Source organism: Podarcis muralis, chromosome 14 (genome assembly GCF_964188315.1).
Source record: "Podarcis muralis chromosome 14, rPodMur119.hap1.1, whole genome shotgun sequence".
Taxonomy (NCBI): Eukaryota; Metazoa; Chordata; class Lepidosauria; order Squamata; family Lacertidae; genus Podarcis; species Podarcis muralis.
In genome coordinates, this window is record NC_135668.1 from 51,119,386 (window position 1) to 51,139,947 (window position 20,562).

Here is a 20,562-nt window from a genome sequence, read left to right on the forward strand (position 1 = left end):
CGGCATCTGAATGAATGCGAGTTCACGCTCTTTTCTATTGGGATGCAATCTGCTGATTCAGAGGCGCGCAGAAACCACCCTCCCACTTTTCTTTATTGCATGAAACTCTTGTCTAATAGCAAAACAATCCTTGGAAGCAAAATCTCGTACTGCATTAAGGCCCTCTACTGTGGCTCCCCCAAAGCCAGGGCCATCAAATGGTCTGGTTTTCAAACGAATAGTGTATTTTTCGCTCTATAATACGCACCAGACCACTAGACGCACCTAGTTTTTGGAGGAGGAAAACAAGAAAAAAATATTCTGAATCTCAGAAGCCAGAACAGCAAGAGGGATTGCTGCGCAGTGAAAGCAGCAATCCCTCTTGCTATTCTGGCTTCTGGGATAGCTGCGCAGCCTGCATTCGCTCCATAAGACGCACACACATTTCCCCTTACTTTTTAGGAGGGAAAAAGTGAGTCTTATAGAGCAAAAAATACGGTACTTCACATGAAACCAACCTAACCCGGTCCACCAGCCAAAGAATGAATGTAGAAGCCACAGGCAGCATGCTTCAATGTTCCTTTCCAGGAAGAACATGTACAACAACTTTGTAATTAAGAACTGGTGCCCAGGTTTACTGCTGTTTTTTTTTTATAAAAAAAGCTTCCTTTTTCTCTCTTTGTCCCTTTTCCTGCTATGTTTGATTTATTTTACTTCTATCCTGCTTTACATTCAAATGACTTGCAAAGCGGCTTACAAAAAAATTAATGGCAATAATATATAATAGAACATCACAGATATAGAACAATTAACAAACCGAATTAAACAGTGACAAACTGCTGGTAAAACAATTGCAATCCGTAAAAGTCTATTCATAGAAAAACTACAAAAATAAGCTAAACATCACAATTACAACAGAAGTCATATTACAGCATTAACAAAGTACTACAGAATTCGTAGCCTATAAAACAATATTAACTGCACTAACAAAACAGCAACCAAAAAGTAAACTTAGCACTGTTGAAGTCATACACGCACACTCCACACCCCATCACTCATAAACTCTGTTCAGCTCATTGAAATACCCATACAAATAAAGCCCATGGCAGCAACTCCCTTCTGAAGTTTCCGCGGGCTGGAGGTGGGGCAGCTGAGGGGAAACCAAATGACAAAGTCACAGTTCTTGGTCTGGAAACAGCTCCCTTCTGAAGGCTCCCAGGGCTGGAGGGTGTGGCAAGGCAGGTGGGAAAAGCCAGCACAAAGTCTCCCTCCCCTGTTCTGACTTTTAGATTATAATTCTGAAGGCAAGGGCCATCCTCTTATTAGCTGTGATAAGCTGCTCTCAGATAAGTGCTTTGGCTGAAGCATGGAGTAAAAAAAATACTTTAGATTCATATACTTGAATGTGTCAAAAAGCTGCCCAAGGGATCTTTGAAGTTGCTTTGTGCAAAGCCAGCCCATTGGTCTATCTAGGCCAGTACTACTGACTTCAGGGATTGAGGGACCTGTGGCTTTCCAGATGCTCTTAGACTCCATCTCTGGCCATTGGCCATGCTATATAGAGCTTTTGGGATTTGGAGTCTAACAACATCCAAAGAGCCGCAAATTCCCCACTCCCAGTTAACTCTTACTGGCAGTTGACCTTCAATATCTCTGCCAGACATATTTCCAAACTCTGCTACCTAAAATAATTCTAAGATAAGAATGGGGTAATCTGTGACTCTCCAGGTGTTACCTGAACTTCAGCTCCCATCAGCCAGCATGAATGGTCAAGGCTGAAGGGAGTTGGAGCCCAGAAACATCTGGAGAAGTTCTCCATTCCTGCTAAAGTGGAATGCAGAGCCAATGTGGTGTCGTGATTAGAGGGTTTGACCAGGACCTAGGGAACCAGGGTTCAAATTCCCACTTGGCCATGGAGCTCTCACTGGGTGACCTTGAAAGCCAGTCACTGCCTCTTGGCCTAACCTACCTCACAGGGTTGTTGTGAGGATTAAATGAGGAAGGTAGGGAAGAACAATGTGCCCAACCTTGAACACTTTGGAGTAAAAGGTGGGATGTCAGTGCAAATAAATAAATAAATAAATACGTCTAAAGGAGCACATCAAAGTGCAAGTAGATAAATAGGTACCACTCTGGAGGGAAGGTAAACGGTGTTTCCGTGCGCTGCTGTGGTTCGCCAGAAGCGGCATAGTCATGCTGGCCACATGACCTGTATGGCTCAGGGAGCTGTATACCAGCTCCCTCAGCCAATAAAGCGAGATGAGTGCCGCAACCCCAGAGTCATCCGCGACTGGACCTAATGGTCAGGGGTCCCTTTACCTTTAAAGGAGCTGTCCAGGATTTTAGTTCTGAAATACTCATTCTGCTGTAAACACACGACCATCTGTTGGAAACCTTCTTCCACCACCTGTGTTGTAATGAGCTTACTGAACTTGTCGAAGCTGACCTCCGGGAAGGAAGGATTGAAAGTGAATGGGGATGGGGGGTGGGAGAGATAATGATACACCCTTCAAAAAGTCCGCCTATTTATCCTGCTCTATTTCAACCTCTCCCCTTGTGGTGTGCAAATTGCAGTTCTTAAATTTAACATCCAAAACACTGCAAACAGCATTAAAAATTTACTCCCTCCTAAACAGGGCTGGGGCGAAGCACCTTTGGGGAAATCACTGAGCCCCCCCCCCACCAACACCCCCGCTTCCTCCCTCCCTGCAGCCTCACTCAAGAATCTGCTCTCTTGAGCTCCTCTGCCAGGCTACAAATAGCTTCTTTAAAAAGTAATCTTTTAAAAAGTAGGCTTTAGATGGGGTCTACAGAGGACATCTAGGCCACCACTATTATTGAAGAGGGAGAGAGGGAAGGGGAGAGAGAGAGAGAGAGAGAGAGAGAGAGAGAGAGAGAGAGAGAGAGAGAGACCTAGCACTTGCAATCCCTGTTAGAAGTGTGGAGCCTAGCTAAAGATTTCAGTGTAGAGTGTTGGAGAAAAGGGAAGGGGGAAGCTAACGTCCTTTACCAAAAACTATAATGGAGGAAGGAGTGTTGAAAACTCAATGGAAGGCTTGCCTTGAACCCAAAGTAAAGATCAACAGGCTGAACAGAAATGTAGAAAGCTGCCTTATACCTAGCCACATCATTGGTCCAGCTAGTTTGGCACTGTTGACCCTGACTGCAGTATTATTTGCAGAAAATAACTTCTAGGGAACACCTGATCTCAGACAAATCCATGACCAGAAGGCCTGTGTCTCAGAGGCAAAACATCTGCTTTGTGGGAATGTTCAGGGTGTCAGGAAAGGATATATTTTTTATTAATGTCCTTCCTAACTTGCGCTAGCAAGTGCCTTTACTTAGCAGAGTGCATTCCCCTTTTTACGCACAGCAGAAAACTAGTTGCAAGCTCGTGTGAGTTCCTTAAGGCAATACACAATTCAATCTGGCTTGTCCAGATTGAAATGTGTTCTAATATTTTCCTGGTAAGACCCCTTGAATCCCTCCTAAAAGAATAAAGACACCACAGTCCTATTCATCAGCAATAAAAAGAAAGGCTTAAAGGCTTTTAAGGCTTAAAGTTACAAGCATATACAAACAGGTTTGTCCCATATTTGGGCTGACCTAGTGTCTGCAGCTAGCAGTCTGGGAAGTTTGCAGGATGAAAGGAAGATTGAAAAGAAAGAGAGTGGCTGCATGGCTTGCCCTATTACACGCCCACCCACTAGTCACATGCAAGGAAGGATGCTCCAGGCCAGGAGGAACAGGAAGTTTCGACTGGCTGGACCAAACATTCCCTTGCATGTCCACTCTAGGAAAACAAGGTATGTTGAACTTGACTGCTCTCAGTGGATTACATCCCACATGCTTTGTATGCAGAAGGTCCCAGGTTCATTCCCTGGCATCTCCAGGTACGGGTGGAAGAGAATTCTGGAGAGCCTCTACCCATCACTGAGTAAACAATACTGAGCTGGATGAACCAGTGATTTGACTCACTACAAAGTTCTTCCCATGTTCCTACGACTAGCAGCTTCTCTCTAGGAATTCAGGTAGCATACATTTCATCTCTACCTAGACATGCCAGGCATTAAACATTTACATGCAAAGAACATGCTCTTCCACTAAGCCATGGCCCTTTTGCCCTATGCTCAAATAAACTTCATTATGCTCAGGCTCAAGCAGCTGCAGTGGTGCAGGGGTCTGATAAAGGGAGGGGGGAAGGGCAAGGAGAATGGCTAAGAGGTCAGCGCATATTGTCTTTGAGAAAAAGCCAATAGATGAATAAATGGGCAAGGGGTGAGGGTAGTTTAGAGAAAGGAAAGGTGGGCATCACATTTATTTTCAGTGAAACTGACTGGCCTCTTCTCCAAAAGCACAGATAATCTGTGGAACTCACTGCCACAAGATGGCTTTCAGGTCAGGGAGTTAGAGGCATTCATGGAGAAAGAGGAATGTAGGAGGGCAGGAGAGAGAATGTCTGTCAACACAATGCCTATGACAGCCCTGACAGCTAAATTGAACCTCCCAGTTCAAAGGTTGGACATCACCGGGTGAGGGCTGTACCACTTGGGTGAGGGCTACTCCCTCCATGTCCTGCCTGTGGGCTTCCTGGAGAACCTAGCTGGCCATTGAGAGAAGCGAGATGCTAGACTCTCAGTCTGATCTCATTTCTTATATTCTTAGCTATTTCTGAATACCAGCTGAGGGCGTCAAGGCATCTAGACCGGCCCTGTGGGAAGCAGGATGCTGAACTTGTTGCTTGGCCTTGGGCCTCTTCTGATGTTCTTAAGATACCGGAAGGCGTGGTTTATCAGGAGAACTGATAAAGGAGAGGGTGGGGTCATTTCCCATGCAGTTGGATAGGTCAGTGCGCCCCAGTGCTTTGCCTTCGGCAGCTCATAAACGTAGTCCCATGGAATACAAGACACGAGAAGATATACAGATTGAATAATGTAGCTTACGCAAGACTATCGATTATATTTGTCTATGTATTATTCAAACGATTGACTCACCCAGGCCAGAATACAGGGGCATAGCCAGTGTTTGCTCAGTGGTGCTCAGATAATTGTAGTTAACTTTATCTTGCGCCCTCACCTTGATAACTTGCAGCCAGATTCTTCCACTGCCCCTCAGCTGCTCCTGTCGACCCCCCCTCCCCCCATCGAGAGGTATCGGCTCCTCTGACCGCTTCCTGCAAACCGTTGTCCGCAGAAGCTCCTAGCGATGAATCAGAGCGTTTCCTTAGCGTGTTACTTAAACAACCACTCCCTTGATTTTGCGAGCTTACTAAGGGCGGCTGGGCTGAGTAGGAGCCCGGACAGGCGGGATCAGAACCCTGTAAACCACGGAGGGGGGAACCTATAACATCCACCTCTAGGTATTACTGAACTCCCAGCTCCCCTCAGCCCCCAGGCAGCATGACCAGTGGTCAGGGATGACGATGGCACTCTAAGAACGTTTGGAGGACCACAAGGGGTCCCCATCCTTGCCCTCAGAATCAAGAAGTGGTTTAACTTTTGTAGCACTCTTGCTGAGTTGCATCTCTCTCTCTCTCTCTCTCTCTCTCTCTCTCACACACACACACACACACACACACAAATATAAGAAGTAAAATGCTACCGGAAGATATTTGCATACAAATAGCTAGAGACTGTTCTTTAATAGGGACCGACGGCCGACTCGCTAAAGAGGCCTCTAGGGGGCTGTGGGCTTTTACCTTCGGCACAGAGGAAGCCGCGTGGGTTTTTTGGGTGCGGGGCTGGCGGCAGAGTGATGGATACAAAGGTGCCATGTTTTCGTGCGCGGGGTGGGTGGGTGGGTGCATTATTCCCTGTTAAAGACCAGCGCTGTATCTGCCGGCTCCCCTTCCAACTTGAATGAATGGAAATAGATGTGCGTAAAGTTTCCTTCAAGAAATTTTCCCAGGAAGTAAGCGATTTAAAAACGCGTGTGTGCGTGTGCGCACGCTTGCACTGCCTCGCTCAGTCTATTGTTTCCTTTTCCCTATTCCTCCCCCACATCCTCAATATTCAGCTGGAGAGAGATCGAAGGCCTGGCTGAAGATTTTTTTTTAAAAAAATATAATAATCCAAGTTTGCAGCGGTTCTTTGTTGGAGTGACTGATACAATAAGGGAAGGAAGGAAGGAAGGAAGGAAGGAAGGAAGGAAGGAAGGAAGGAAGGAAGGAAGGAAGGGGGGGACCGCGGATTGGGGGAGGGGGGTTTCCCCGTGGAAGGCGATTTGCTCGCTGGCTCCGCTGCCGCCTCCCGTTGACGGCTCGGTTCTCCTCGCCAAACAATCAGCTCAGAGACGCTTCGAAGGCTTTAACTTCCATTGGATCTCCCCGGCGAAGGAGCTGCACACACCCTCTTCTTCCTCCCCTCCCCTTCCACCCATCCATTCACACACACACACACACGAGTCTCTCTTCAGCCCCTCCCTCCTCCCCACCGCCTTCCCACTCGGTGGACTCCTACATTAAACCTTTGATCGGGCTTGCAACCAGACGGAATCTCTCGCTCGCTCTTCCCTCTGCCTGACGCTCTCCGTAAGCGGCGGCCGTCCCCTCCCCCTTGGGGCCTCTCCAACAGCAAAAGAAGAGAGAAAGAAGAAGAACTGCGAGGAGGAGGGAAGAGAGAAAGGCTGACTGCCCCCCCCAGCTCTGATCTCCCCCCCGCCCCACCCTCAGCGTCTCCCGGGAATCCTTCAAGGCGAGGCGGCGCTCCGGGATCCACAGACTGGTCGGGCTCCTTCGCTTCGCCTCCGACCGGGATGGTGGCGAGCTCTCCGCCGGCTCCTTGACGCAGTGAGGGCGGCCGAAGGGAGAAGCTGCGGCTCTCGCTCCTTCTCTCTCTCTCTCAGGCCGCCAAAGGATTTGTCTGAGGAGGAGGGGGCAGAGAGAGGCTGCCTGCCGGGAGAGGACGCTTGGGGAGGGGAGCTGAGAGAGAGAGAGAGCGCGCAAGAGAGCGAGCGAGCGAGCAAGCAAAGAGGCGGAGGCGCAGCACCGGAGAGCGAGCGAGCGAGCGAGCGAGCGAGGCTGGCCGCCCATCGGGTCCTCCCAGTCGTGCTTCAAGAGGGCGTCGGGGCTGGAGAGCCGCTCCTTTCCTTCTTCCTTCCATGCCGGAGGCAGGTAGGTAAGCCTGGCGGGGGGCGAAGCTCCGGCTTCAGCTCGGAAGGTGTGTGTGTATATATAGATATATATATAGCTCGTCTTCCCCCCCCCCCCCAACCTCCACCGGCGCCGCAATAGCTGAACGGGGGATGTCAACCGCTAGGATTATGAGTAGTATTGCCTTAAGCAGAGAGGAGGGGGTGCAGGATGGGTCCCCCGTGGATCTCCTCTCTGCCAGATCGCGAGCCTCCTGCATCAGCTGAGCCTGAGGGGCACACGCCGCCCAAACCCACCTACTCTAGGCGTTCATTTGCAGATTGAAACACGCACAAACAGCACACACACCATCTTCAGCCTCCAGCCACTTCTGTTCCTTGCCCTGGATTCCCCCCCCCCCCATCATCCCGTGACAGATGTTTCCAGTGCTAAGCCTTTCTGTGCGGCTCCCCCACTTCCATCCTGAACCTTTCCTAGACGCTCCATGGATGGGATGTGGTGGGGGTGGAATAAAGGGTTCGGGGTCCCCCCGCAACCTCTCCTCTCCTTCTGGGTCCAAACTTGCCTCCTTGGACACGCAAGCTGGGAAGGTGGCGCCTGACTCCCTGCGGGTCGCCCAAAACTTTTCTGCGCCGTGCCGCGAGCTGGTTGGGACATTGGGGTGCAGGGCGGCTCTGGGTGCAGCTGGGGCGAGCTGGGAGCTTAACCAAGGCTCCCCACTCCTCCCCAACCCACCCCCCTGAGGGAACCAGGAGAGAGGGAGGGAGGAGCTGCTCTGTAAGTGCTGGCACCCAAGCGCGCAGAGACTCTTCGCGAAGTGGGCCGGTTTCAGCACCAGCGGGGAGCGGACAGCTCCCCGATGCGAATAAAAGACTCCGCCGTTCTCGACCGCTCTCCCAATTTCCCTTAAAGGTAGTTCACTTTAATCCCCACAGTACAAATATTTCACTTTTCTCCTTTCTCGCTCCTGCTTTCGACGCCCACCCTTCTTCTCTTGGCGCCCGGTTCCCCCATTCTAAGTCCTAAAGTAGCCTCGTCACTTAATGGGAAGTTAATGCAACTGTTGCGGGGGGGACGGGGGACGACGAACCGTCCTGCCCCCGAGCTAACCTTGAAATCCCGGTGTCTCTGGAAAGGGGAAGGAACCGGCTAGATCGAGGCACCACTGCCGGTTTCGCCTACAACTCAAAGGCATCGGGACTGTCGGACGTAACAGTTCGACCCAGGTTTCAGTCCGGAATCAAAAAATTGCTGGGCGGATGAGATGTCCTCGGTTGGTGTCGCGGGGGGGGGGGGGTGGTTCCTGAGGTTGTTGCGCACGGGCGTCTGTCCTAGAAACTCGGGAGGGTACTGGTGGTTAAAGAAAGAAGAGGAAGTGTTCCTAGGGCGAAGGGGGGCCCCATAAGTATGTGTGTTTCTTTGCCCGGGCGACTGGCTCCGAACCGTCGCTTGAAATCTCCCTGACAGGTTAACTTGCGCCTTGGATAAAGCTGTTTACTGGTGGCTGTAGAACTTGTCGAAAATGATTAATGACCCTGATTGTCAAAGTGGAGGGAGAGAGAGAGAGACCAAGAGAATGAGGCACTCCCAGAGCTTAGCTCTCGAGTCCTATCGGCTAGATTTCCCGGGTCTGAAGGCTCACGAGGCCATCTCTTTCCTTGAAGCTAAGCCGCTCTCCTTCTGGGCAGTGTCTGGATGAGGGGGAGCCAAGAGACCACATGCACGTCGTCTTGAGTTTCAGGACTGGAGAAAGGCAGGGTATAAATGGAGGGAAATGATACTGGTGATAATAACAGTAGTAACAATGTATTTTGCTTTAGATTTAAAAAAATTCTTTAATGGACTTTCCTTGATTAGCATCAGGCTTTAACTTCACCTATGACTGTGCTCCGGAACCTGATCCGACACGAGAAACAAGCCCCCACCCCAGTGTTGTGTCACCGACAGTGGATAGCCAGACACTTCTGGAAAGCTCATAGGAGGGCATGAACAGACCCCCTCCCCCGCTCTCTCTGTCTCTCCGCCCCACTCCGCCCGCAGACTTTGAACGCAAACGTTCCTTTCTCTCTGAGAGCTCTGTGTCCTCCAGGAATGTTTAGGTTCCAAGCTGATCTTCCTTAGGAATGTAATAACTCCAGGTCTGTGTGTCTCTGAGCACGTACAGTGTGAATCGCGCTCCTTGCCGAGTAAGCCAGGTGACTGAACCGAGTTGGGTCGAATACGGGTGGGTTAAAGCCACTAGAAAACGCTTCCAAAGGACACTCGGTGTGGAAATTAACGACTGACCTATATTCATTCATTTCCACCCCGCTCCAACCGCCATCCGCAGATGGCCGGGCAGCCTCGATCCACAATCCGTTTAAGGTTCAACCTTTCTCAAGCCACTTCATTCCCCACGAATGAATGAATGAATGAAGCGGCTCAAGAATCGGCCTTGTGTCCCAGGATCGCTGCTTTCCCGGCCGCTCAGAGGACCGCTCATTATCCTCACCTTGGCAACTTGCTGTGAGCTCAAGGTGTTCCCATACAACACTCCTCACGCGCCCTTTAAAAAAACCCCCAAAACAAAATAAATAAATAAATCAAATTTAAATATATATATATGGGCTTCCTTTTTGCAGTCGACCCGACACACACCTCGTCTTGATTAAATTCCCCGGTGCTGTAGGTCATGTTACACTCTGGATCACGGCCTTGTTCACCCCCATCATCCGCTTTAAATGCTTCGAAGTCTTACTTCCTCCCTTGCTTAAAAATGTGGCAAGAGCCGGCCCTGCTGCGCATGAGCACCGCCGCCCCCCTCCCTCCCCAGTCTGCTGAATGGAGGCCTGGACATCTGCCCCAAAGTCCGGCCCTAACGGCCCCGCTAGCTAAGAAACGCGCGCGCAGACCTCCTTCTGCCGCTCTCCTTCCAGTCCAGAGACGGGCTTCACATCCTCTCCTGCGTGCATCGAGCCAGCAATATGCAGAGCTGATTGAAACGAGGCCAGAGAAGAGTTATAGCCTGTTTAAAAAAGAAGAAAAAGAACAGAGAGATATTTTAAAATCCTCTCTCGTCCTTGGCAAAGTTACCCCTTTCCCCTAATCGATTCTGCTGGGGGCGGTGAAATCGTGCCGAAGGAGAGAGGGGTTCTTGGTGATGGACGGTCCAAAGTTGAGACACGGACAGCTGGTCAGCCCCCGATTGGGTCCGGTGGCTCCCGGGTGCGTTTTATGTCTCCCTCTAAATGTCTTGCGTGTGGTGGGTTCTCGGTTGTTGCCCAAATACATATATATGATATCTATACGTTGGCGTACGATGCTTAGCCGGTGTCTGTGTTGCAGCTTTAATTAAAATGACAGATGTTGCCGTAGAGTTCCACAGAATTAATGATAAACACAGAGGAACTTGCCAATCAAGGCGGCTATTGTTCGACATCCAGCGGAGCTTTTGCCAAAGATCCTTGATTGCATTTGAATGAAGTCGAGCCAACAGGGCGGCCTACCCAAGCCCACCCCCCAGCTGGGCTGCAAAAGGCTGGCAGAAACGGGAAATGGAGAGGGAGGGAAACGCTGCCCTCTTTCCCTCGCGCCCCAGAACATATGGGGTGAGAGAGAGAGAGAGAGAGAGAGAGAGAGAGAGAGAGAGAGCAGCTTATTACACCGTGGCTACGAGTCTGTCTGGTTGACTCGCCCTGGACTCGCAAGGCACGCGCAGCAGCGGGCCGCCAGTTGCACAGATGGATAGCTTCGTATGTGTTCAGCTGTGCCACAGATTGCATCCCATAGAACTTAGCGATTCCGTCATCCTCCAAAGAGTGCAGAGCCAACGGGCTCTGCAAAGGCTTCCGCTGAATTCAGGGAAGGGACGTAGCTCGGCGGTAGAGCGTCTGCTTGGCATGCAGAAAGTTCCAGGTGCGAGCCTATCTCCAGATAGTTCTCGGAGAGGACCTCGCCTGAGCCCCTGGAGAGCCGCTCCCAGCCGGTGGGGCAATCGGTGCCTCGGATGAGTAAAGGTTAGGCAGACTCCTCGCCAAACAAACAGGCCTGAACTATCCTGTCGAGTCCTTCTCTAACACAGACTGCCCCTCTCAGAAGTTGTGCTTTCCTGGTCTTCAGAAACTCCCGGGTTCAACGCCAGCATGTGTAGAGAAGGCTGGGAGAGGCTCCCTGTCTGAAACTCTGGAATGCTGCTGCCAGTCCGAGTGGGCAGTGCTGAACTAGATGGGCCGATGGCCTTTATACTGACAAAGCAGGTTCCCATGTGCCTATGGATTGCAATTCGTGACTCAGCTGAGAAATGGCCTCAGTGGTAGTGAGAGGACACACACACACACACACACACACAGACACACACACACACACGGCTCCCATCATTCTGTCCCATTCTGCAATGCTCCAGAAATTCGACCTGGATGAAGTTATGCGCAGATGAGTAGACGTGATTCTCATGGGCTGCGCTGTGCAGATTTAGGGTCCACCCGCTTCCCTCTGCCTTCCATAGAAAGGAAAGGGTTTTCGTTCATCCCCGTAGGGAGAGCGATGCGGAGTCAAGCCTCAGATCAGGGTGGCCTTTGCCTCTCTGACTGGCTCAAGTGCTGTGATCACCCTCTTCCCCCATTCCAAAAGCCCCCTATATATAACAATTCTGCAAATCACCAACTCCAACCCTGCCTCTATAGGGTGTGTGTTGTACGTACAGTGCAAGCGATCCTGCTAAACCGATCCTTCTGCTGGGTCCAGTGTCCGGATAGAGCGAGGCAGGCTCGGTCCTCCGTCAGCTGAGTCCCAGCTCGCAGCCCGTCTCCTTTGCCCAAGACTAGGAGCCACTGACAGTACAGCCAGGGCTGGTTTGGGTCACGTTCCTCCTTCCTGTTGGAGCGAGAGACCAAGAGGGCAGTGGAAAGTTTGGGGGAAGCGGCTTCCAGTGGGCGAGTGAGTCTGTTGCAAGCCTCTGCCTCTCCCTCTAGCCTGTCCCCATCTCCCCCCAATATCGATGCGGGAGAGAAAACGTGAATCGATTGCCTCCCCTTTTTTGTGTTTGTTTCTGCCCTAGAAGCTTTAAATGAAGGAGGAAGGGGGGGCGAGGGAAGGGCCGCATGCAGAAGACTCCAGTTTCAATCCTCCGGTAAGGCTGGGAGAAACCCCTGTCTGAGTCACTGGAGAGACGCTGCCAGTCCGTGTAGACAATGTTGGCTTGACCCGATGCATGGAAGCTTCCCACGCAATTCAGCCCCGTATCCAGAGCCATGAGGACTGGAAATTTTATTTTCTGAAGCAGGACCATAGCTTGGAGGTAGAGCATCTGCTTGGCATGCAGAATGCCCCATGCCCTTGGCTGGGAGAGACTCTTGCTTGAAACCCAGAGAGCCACAATACGGAGCTAGACAGGCCAAAGATCTGACCTCAAGGATAAGGCAGCTTCCGATGACCCTAATACAAAATAGACTCTTTTTTTCCACGCTGTCATGACTGATATGCCCCACAGGAGTCCAAAGCCCATATGAATCCATATTGCGGCCAAGCAAAATGTTACATAATAGTGTGCAAGCTTCTGAGTTCCACAGCACTCTTCAGCAGACTACTTTTTTTTAAAACAGAGGAAGAGAGCAATGGCTATTGCAAACCTGTAAGGTTTAGCTAATACCAACAACCTTATTTCACCCCCCCTCTCATTTACTTTTTAAAAAAGCATCTAGTAACATGAGGAAGAGTTCTGAGGAACTTGAAAGCTGGCCTACTATTATAGGACATTACGCTTGGCCTAAGAAAGGTATCACCCTTATATGGACTTTGGGTCCATAACGTAACAACTGTTCCTCTTTGTGTAACTGCATGAAGTGCTCCTTCCTTCAGGGATCATCTTGTTTACATGAGCCAGATAAAGAAAGAGAGGGGAGAGCTGGCATGAGCAGTCTGACTGGCAGGTTACTGATCTCTCTTTGGGAATGTCAGAAATCAGAATACCTTTTAGCAACATCTCACCCTGTTCCCGAAGGGCAAGAAGGGAGAGGGGTGAGCCTCTGGCAGCGAGTCTAGCAGAGGTACTAAAGTCTCCTTCAGCTTCTCCAGGTAATCTTGGTTCTTTAAAAGATGAGGGGCAGGATCCCAGATCTGCCTAGCTGGATCCGTCTTCCACTTCTGAATGTTTGCTCCTGGTATTCTTGTCACCTGCTTTTCTGGAGACTACTTTCAATGCCACTGTCTGCCCACCCCAGTGCCAGTCAGTTTCACAACAATGTGCCAGTTGCACTAGGAAGCCTTTCCATTCTTAGCTCTGGGGTCACTGTGGACCACAGTTATGCTGCCACACATTTCAGAGCCGGCTCTGCTATTGGACAAGGTGAGCACACAGTCTTTTCACAGCAAGGCCTTGGATACAGCAACAGTGAAGGGTAGCAAATGATTTAATTTATCCTGATAGCTTTCCCTGAATGAAGGGTTCATTTAATGTCTAAACTTGAATCCTTCCACGAGAATAACGACGCAAAGCTTAAATATTTGAGGGAGGCAGCCGTGATTTAGTCCACAGGTGCATGTTACATCACTAGATCTCTCATGATTTAGGAGCTGGATACACTTGACGGCTGACAGTTCAATGTGTGAACTAACTCCACTGGAGAGGATTGAATTTAAAGCGATCTGGGGGCATATGAAAGTCTGGATGTAGTGCTTGTTTTATGACAGCTCACTCACGTATAAAGTCATCGGGTGGAGTCAGTGATGGACATGCACATGTGAATCAGCTCTAGGACTGATTTGGACAGCACTCTGCAATCATTGTTCTGTGATCTCATAGCACCTCTGTATATTACAGAATTCCTGATTTTTATACCAGGGGTGGGAGCAATTTGAAAAAGGCCGAGTGAATTTGATTTCATATCTCTGTGACTCCAAAAACGTGTGAATGCTTGAATGTCCTGTATACCTGAAGGAGCATCTCCTCCCCCATCGTTCAGCCCAGATACTGAGATCCAGCACTGAGGGCCTTCTGGCGGTTCCCTCATTGCGAGGTTACAGGGAACCAGACAGAGGGCCTTCTCGGTAGTGGCACCTGCCCTGTGGAACGCCTTCCCTTCAGATGTGAAGGAAATAAGCAGCTATCTTCTCTTTAAAAGACATCTGAAGCCAGCCCTGTTTAGGGAAGTTTTTAATATTTAATGCTGTATTGTTTTTAACACTTGATTGGAAGCCGCCCAGAGTGGCTGGAGAAACCCAGCCAGATGGGCGGGGTATAAATTATTATTATTATTATTATTATTATTATTATTATTATTATTATTATGTGAGAAACAGCCATCATGGGTCAGGCAGAAGTTTCACATAACTTCTGCCGCCTTCTATGTATTGCTGTGCTTTTCAAATGGAAGTCACTGTGATGTTGTCTACCTCTGTGTTCATCAACCTTGGGCTCCCAAATATTGCTGGACCACAATTCCCATCATCCCTGATCTAAGATGAGCAGGGAAGATGGGAGATGTAGTCCAAGAACGTCTGGGGAGGTTGAAGAAGACAATATAGACTATATGTTCAGGGCTGCTCTTTGCCTGTGTATGTACTGCTGAGATTTGAATCAAGTTTGAAATGTGATGGTGAGCCAAGGCGGAATCCTTCACCCAGCTGGAGCTTCATGTTCTTCTGTTGTTATTTCTACTGCCAATTGCCTTCAGATATGGTTTGAAGGTGCATTGGGTAGCCACCTTGAGGAAGCTATGTAGGTTTGAGGTCTGGACGCTTCTTGGACAGGAGACCACTTAGGAAGATAGGATAGGAAGCTGCCTAATACCAAGTCATGGTCCATCTAGCTCAGGATTGTCTACACTAACTGGCAGCAGCTCTCCAGGATTTCAAGCAGGGAACATTCCCAGCCCTACCTGGATCTGCTATTGGGAACTGAACATGGGACCTTCTTCATGCAAAGCAGATGCTCTGCCATTGAGGTACAGATCTTCCCAAAACAGAATCCATCCAAACAAAGACTTGAATCACAATTTAAAAGTCTGACTGCTATCAACTGAGCTATCCAGGCTTCCACTTGGGAATCCATGAGTTCCATGATGGAAGAAAGGTGGTATATAAATGTAATAAATAATAATAATAATAATATATAAAATAATAATAATAAATTATAAAATAAATAAATAAATAAATTATTATTATTATTATTATTATTATTATTATTATTATTACCCCGCCCATCTGGCTGAGTTTCCCCAGCCACTCTGGGCGGTTCCCAATCAAGTGTTAAAAACAGTACAGCGTTAAGTATTAAAAACCTGACATCACATTGAACAGATCTTTTGGACTGCCACCTGTTCACACGTTCACCTGCAAGTCCCAACTGGTGCACACAGCTATGTGTGTGACCTGTCCAGAAACCCAGATTCTCTACTGAATTTAGGTCTCCCATATCCAAGTTTGCTTGTTTCCATTGCAGATGCACAAGTTGCTGAGGACAAAAATAAGTATAGCTGACAGCGCCCCCCTGAGGACATCCCCTCCACATCCCCAAGCCCAGACCCAACCTTCTCCAAGCTGGTGCTCAGAGTTTCAGACTACAACTCTCATCATCGACCATCTGCTGTGCTGGCTGGGGCTGTTGGAAGTTGGAGTCCAACAATATCTGGTGGTGGAAGAAAGTGTCCAACAGATCTCAGAAGGAGGAGTCATTCAGCACTCAAATCTTGGACAGCACCTGTAGACCTGCATTTCAGCAGGAATGGGGAACCTGTGGCCCTCCAGTTGGACTCCAAATCCCATCACCACTGACTATTGGTAGTGCTAGTCGGGGCTGATGGGAGTTGTAGTCTAAGACATTTGGAGGGCATCAGGTTGGGGAGGACTGCCTCAATCAATCTGTTTCCAATAGTGTGTGCAAGTGCTTTCTATTGAACCATTGAAGTTTTGCTATAAAGGAACTTCACTGGAGTAAATAGTAGGCATGGCACCCTCCTTCTGTTAATTCTCATGGAGGGAGAATCACCTTTCAGTCTTCCTTCTGTGTTTTGAGACATTTGGGGTTACCTTCCCCTCTGTAGGCTCCAGCTTTCTACAGATGCTTCTAGCATGGCCACTGAGAAATGCTTACCAACCACACCTTCATCACCCACCCCCAAAGAAAACCTCTTTATTCGTTTGGGAAGGGCTATAATTCAGTGGTAGAGCATCTGCTTTGTGTGCAGAAGGTCCCGGGTTCAATCCGTGTCATTTTCAGATAGGACTGAGAGAAGGACTCCTGCCTTGAGAGAGGCTACCAGCCAGTGTAGACAATACTGAGCAAGATACATGAATGGTATAATGACTTGGTATAAGGTAGCTTCCTATGTTCCATCTAAGCTCCTACTTTATCTTTGGAGACTGGCAGTACCACCCTCCATACCACTTTCTCATCCAAAAGGTCCCTTGGACATTCAGGCATCATACTTGTTCACACACACATCCAATGAGCATACAATTCTTGTTCGCTTTTTCGGATTGAGGAACCATTCAGGTAAGCTTGAGCACCTTTGACTGACCACCAGTTGGTAAAATCAGAAACATAGGATTGTCTCCTTAAGCATCCAGATGTGGACGTTCCAGATCCATACCTATGATACACAGTGACACAGGTGTAGGTGAGGAGGAGGTTTCCCCATGGTGGTACCCTCCAGCTCCCATCATCCCTGACCATTGGCCATGCTGGCTGGGTCTGATGTGATTTGGAGTCCAGACCTTCTGCAAGGCACCAGCTTGCAATAGTCTGATGTTTGAGACCCAGGAGGTAGAGTCCTGTTGAGATCAACCAGCCATGCCTACACTGCATTGGTATCTCAACCTTGGTGACAAGCAGCTGAATGTGTGAACGTGACACCCCTGAAGAGCATTTCCTTCGAGACTCACACCACACCACAACTGTTGCCTACAACTCCCATGATCCTTAGCTAACAGGACCAGTGGTCAGGGATTATGGGAATTGTAGTCCAAAACATCTGAAAATTCTCCTGCTGAACGTTGTAATGAGAACCACTGGCTTGAAGAGGGAGAGGGTTATTAAACAAACTTGAGGAGGAGGAGCGAGGTCTATAAGCATATACTCTATATGCTATATTACTCTCTGAGCTTCTAATTATGTCCAGAGGTAGTGGGCCACCGAATACAAGAGTGGATAACCCTTCTAGCCTTCCTTGTGGACTTCCCAGAAGCATCTGATTGGCCATTATGAGAAGTAGGATCCTGGCAGGTCAGTGAGGCAGAAGTCTATGGACCCACTCAGAAGAATGGGTAAGAAGAGGCATAGGCAACCCTCGGCCCTCCAGATGTTTTGAACTACAATTCCCATAATCCCTGACCACTGGTCCTGTTAGCTAGGGATCATGGGAGTTGTAGGCCAAAACATCTGGAGGGCCGAAGGTTGCCTATGCCTGGGTAAGAACTTCCCACTCTAGGAAAAATCATAGAATTGTAGAATTAGAAGGCATCATCTAGTACAACACCCTTCAATACAGCAACCTTAGCTAAAGCATCCGTGACAGATAACCATCCAACCTCTACTTAGAAACCTATGCCCTTTTAAAATGTGCCTCTTTCTTTGGGGGGGGGGTGCTATTGGGTTGTTGTTTTATTTTTATTATATATATTTTGGTTTTCATGTTGATCTTTTCTGTGAACCACCCTGAAACCTCCAGGTATAGGGTGGCATTTTAATAGTAGTAGTAGTAATAATAATAATAATAATAATAATAATAATAATAATAATAATAGAAGCCTCCAATGAAGGAGGAACGGCCTGCTGGTTGCACAGTGGCCAACCAGAAACACGTTGGAAACTCATAAGCAAGACCTGCACACAAGAGCAATTTCCCCTCTTGCAGCTTCCAGCAACTGATATTCAGAACCATTTACTGCCTCTAACCAGGGAGGGAGAGCAGAGCATAGCCACATCCTGGCTAGTACCCACTGATAGCCTTGTCCTCCATGAATTTCTCCAATTGTCTTTGAAAGCCATCTAAGTTGGTGTTCATCATCACTGCCTCCTGTGGGAGCTAGTTCCACAATTTAGTTATCAGTGGCGTTGGGGAAATTATGTGATTTTAGATTGCTAGTTCCATAGCCTTACAGCTAGCTCTCCATCTCCCAGCCTGCACCATCCAGGTGTGCTCTAGATGTTTTGGACTACAACTCCCATCAGCCCTAACCAGGTGGCTGAGGCTTATGGGAGTTGTAGTCCAAAACATCTAGAGCACACTGGGATGGTGAAGACTTTCAGATGGCAGTGGGTATATTGCTATTACTACACATGTATCCCACCGAAATTTCCTCCAAGGAGGTGACCTACATGGCTCTTCCCCTCCTCCATTGTATCTTCACAACAACCCTGTGAGGTAGGTTAGGCTGAGAGACAGCAGCTGGCCCAGCGAGCTCCATGGCCAAGTGGGGATTTGAACCCTGGTCTCCCAAGTCCTAAGGGACGCAGGTGGCACTGTGGGTTAAACCACAGAGCCTAGGGCTTGCCGATCAGAAGGTTTGAATCCCCGCGACAGGGTGAGCTCCCGTTGCTCGCTCCCTGCTCCTGGCCCAACCTAGCAGTTTGAAAGCACGTCAAAGTTCAAGTAGATAAATAGGTACCACTGTGGCGGGAAGGTAAATGGCATTTCCGTGCGCTGCTCTGGTTCACCAGAAGCGGCTTAGTCATGCTGGCCACATGACCCGGAAGCTGTACGGCGGCTCCCTCAGCCAATAAAGCAAGATGAGCGCCGCAACCCCAGAGTCAGCCGCGACTGGACCTAATGATCAGGGGTCCCTTTACCATTACCTCCCGAGTCCTAGCCCAGCGCTCTAGCCACTACACCACGCTGTTCGCCTCACTTCTCAACCTGGCAAGTCAGTTTTGAAGCAGTTGTGGGGGTTATTGTCTTGCTCATTTCGATCCCAAATCTCCCCCCAAAGGGTATCTCCTGACGAGACCACTGATCCCTGATCCGTTGGCTCGTCCACACTGGAGGCTGCAGCCGTCACGGGACGGGAGGCGAACGTGGGAACGCAGCAGCCCTTCCCCGCCTTTCGAGATCCCGAGGGCTTACGTCCAGGGGGCGATCATTTCCTCCAAAGCTGAGCCATTTGACTGGGTTGGTTCCGCCGCCAACAGCCTCCCCAGGCGCCGTCTGGGTCCCCGGCTCCCGCTGTCAAACAAACCCTGCGTGCGGCAGCTCCAGACGGCCACGACCTCGGGGCGAAATCCTCCCGCCTCGCGTCCTGACGATTTGGCCTTTCTTGTAGCGACAGGGGCCCCTACTTCCACCGCGACCACATTGACGCCGAGGGCCGCGGAGCGCCTCCTTCCTCCCTGTTCGCTCGACGCAGTTCGCTGCCCGCTTGCATCGCATGAAATATTTAAAAGTTTGCAGTGGTGAATAAAGAGATCATTAATATAAATTGAATCCAATGTTTCCAAGCAAAAGGGGAACGGAGTTGCCATCGCTGTATATAAATGACATCTATTCCAGGCACCCGAAAGAGCTGATGCCGGTACAGGCGCATTTTCAATTAAGTCGACGCATCCCCCAAATATCCTCTGAAAGGAAGGACAAACAGGAGTCTCTTCCAGCTCTCTCTGGAGAGGGAGTGAGCTTGGGACCTTCCTTCTCGCATGCGGGGCTGAGGCTCTGCCCCTCGCCCACGGCCCTTCCCACTGATGATATGTTCAGCAGCAGACAGGCAATGTAAGGGCGAGCGCACTCGAACGTGTGAACCGACCCTACTGAAAAGCTCTAGGTGCGAGGAAAGGTTCATCAGGAATGAGCCTTTCGCACATGCAGGGGCATAAGGTTGTGTGTTGTATTCATCAAGTGATGGTCCTACACGTGTGAACTTGCCCCATGTTAAAGGGGAAAGACTGGGCAGAAAGAGAAACCGGATACAATGCGGGGTTGGGTATGAAGAGAAGTACTCAGGTCACAGTCTCTCTGTATGTGTCTGTGAGTTTTGGGACTTATGCCGTGGGCCTGCTCTTGAAGAAAGGCAAGTGTTCACACGTGCAAAACGTCACTCAAAACGTCAACACTTGAGGCTTGGCAGGAAGCAGAATGTGTGAAAAGAAAACTCCATTGCGTTTCAGATAATCCTGTTATGAAAGCCTTATCAGTGATGGCTCCCATTCACACGTGCAATTGACGCTCTTGCCCAGTGATGGATATGTACGTGTGAACCAGGCCTTCTTTCCCAAGTTTGCAGTTTCAGGAAAAGAAACCCCGCAGTCAGCAAACTCATTATCAAATCCCTCCAGATCAATGACCTCTGGCTCTCCAATTAAAGAGAAGGCGATTCCTAAACGAGGAGACCTGTTGAAGACCAGAGGATTACAACTGAGGTGGAACTATCAGTGGTTTTCTTTGACCCGCCGAGAACACTTCCGACAAGAAAACGGGGCAAGCTCTTTGGGGTTGACTCTTCGTCTTCTTTCTTGCAAAGGCCTATTAGGCACTGGGGGGGGGGGTCGGGGGGGGGTCGGCAGCCGCGCTGGGAGAAACGCGAGATCC

The 20,562-nt window shown here is 49.5% G+C and overlaps 1 protein-coding gene across 2 annotated transcripts in view; it reads left to right on the plus strand.

The window, feature by feature from the left end:
* The first annotated feature begins 6,324 nt into the window (after window positions 1-6,324).
* ELFN1 (extracellular leucine rich repeat and fibronectin type III domain containing 1) overlaps window positions 6,325-20,562 on the plus strand; it is a 261,693-nt gene continuing 247,455 nt past the window's right edge. The window contains exon 1 of one of the 2 annotated variants that reach the window (XM_077918711.1): window positions 6,325-7,094. The gene's annotated coding sequence lies outside the window, so the exon portion shown is untranslated. The remainder of the gene's footprint in view (window positions 7,095-20,562) is intronic. The other variant, XM_028705543.2, reaches the window with a different exon arrangement.